Source organism: Halichoerus grypus, chromosome X (genome assembly GCF_964656455.1).
Source record: "Halichoerus grypus chromosome X, mHalGry1.hap1.1, whole genome shotgun sequence".
In the NCBI taxonomy this organism is placed as follows: domain Eukaryota; kingdom Metazoa; phylum Chordata; class Mammalia; order Carnivora; family Phocidae; genus Halichoerus; species Halichoerus grypus.
The window spans coordinates 129,981,934-129,983,836 of record NC_135727.1 but is presented as its reverse complement, the minus strand read 5'-3'; the positions used below and the strand labels follow the sequence as shown (position 1 = coordinate 129,983,836).

Below are 1,903 nucleotides of genomic sequence, written 5' to 3'. Positions count from 1 at the left end.
CATACTATTCTAATGCACATATATTATCATATGGGTAAAAATAGAGATATTGCATCATACATATAGGTATCATATATAATTATATATTATATATTATTATTATTATTTTTTAAAGATTTTATTTATTTATTTGAGAGAGACAGAGAGAAAGAACAAGCAGGGGTCGCTGCAGGCAGACAGGGAGAGTGAGAAGCAGGATCCCCGCTGAGCAGGGAGCCCGATGCGGGACTCGATCCCAAGACCCAGGGATCATGACCTGAACCGAAGGCAGATGCTTAACCGACTGAGCCACCCAGGCCCCACATATTACATATTATAATATACTTTATGAAAACATATTTGTAGTTTTATATGTTCATATTAATAAAACATTTGCTATTTATATATAGTATAACCATATGAATATAATGTGCATGTTTTGTATATAAAAATACAGACACAGCATAGTGCATATAGATATCACATATATAATTATATATTACAGAGCCGGAGCACATCACCTCCTACGGCTGCAGTGGTCGCTCGCGTTCTGCCGTTCCTGTCCCTGCCGCCCTTTGCTGTTGTGGCCACCGCGGGACCATGGCCATGCTTGTGGTGCTCCTGTCCTTGTTGGCGGCGGGTGTTTTGGGGAACTAGTTTAGTATATTAAGATCACTAGGGTCTGTTGTTTTCCGAGATGGAAATTGGCCTATACCAGGAGAGCGAACTCCAGACGTGGCTGCATTGTCCATGGGCTTCTCTGTTAAAGAAGACCTTTCTTGGCCAGGACTTGTGGTAGGTAACCTGTTCCATCATCCTCGGGCTACCGTTATGGTGATTTCGTACCCTTTGGAGAATGCAGTTCCTTTTAGTCTTGACAACGTTGCAAATTCCATTCACTCCTTATTTTCTGAAGAAACTCCTGTAGTTTTGCAGTTGGCTCCCAGTGAGTAGAGAGTGTATATGGTGGGGAAGGGGAACTCGGTTTTTGAAGATCTCTCCGTAACGTTACGACAGATCCACAATCGCCTGTTCCAGGAAAACTCTGTCCTCAATTCACTTCCCCCCAATTCTCTGAGTAGGAACAATGAAGTTGATCTGCTCTTTCTTTCTGAATTGCAAGTGCTACATGATGTTTCAAGTTTGTTGTCTCGACATAAGCATCTAGCCGAGGATCATTCTTCTGATTTATATTCTCTGGAGATGGCAGGTTTGGATGAAATTGGGAAACATTATGGGAAAGATTCTCAACAATTCAGAGATGCTTCCAAGATCCTTGTTGATGCTCTGCAAAAGTTCGCAGATGACATGTACAACTTTTATGGCGGGAATGCAGCAGTAGAGTTAGTGACCGTCCGATCATTTGACACCTCTCTCGTCAGGAAGACAAGGACTATTCTTGAGGCAAAACAAGCGAAGAACCCATCAAGCCCCTATAACCTCGCATATAAGTATAACCTTGAGTATCCAGTGGTTTTCAACATGGTACTTTGGATAATGATCGCCTTGGCCTTGGCCGTGATTATCACCTCTTACAATATCTGGGACATGGATCCTGGATATGACAGCATTATTTATAGGATGATAAACCAGAAGATTTGAATGGATTGAACTCTCCTCATGCCAAACTTAGAAAAGGGGTTTGGAAATTGGCTGTTTTCTTAAATCTTTTAGTGTAGTTTAAAAGTAGATGGTATACTTTAAATTTATAAAAAAGAAAAAAAAAGGAATTTTGTTCTCCATGTGCCTGTGATGTTCTTTTAGAGTGAATTATAGTATTGATGTGAATTGATTTGTGTGCTATAGATTCCATAATATGCTCAAATATGATATAACCATTTAATATAATTTCATTCCATTTAACATTTGGAAATGTGCACTGAAATAAATGTAAAACATTTAGAATAACTTGTGTTCTTTATGT

At 39.5% G+C, this 1,903-nt stretch overlaps 1 pseudogene; it reads left to right on the top strand.

Annotated features, from left to right (window-relative positions):
• The first annotated feature begins 558 nt into the window (after positions 1 to 558).
• Positions 559 to 1,590, top strand: LOC118539335 (renin receptor pseudogene; annotated as a pseudogene).
• The last annotated feature ends 313 nt before the right edge of the window (positions 1,591 to 1,903 follow it).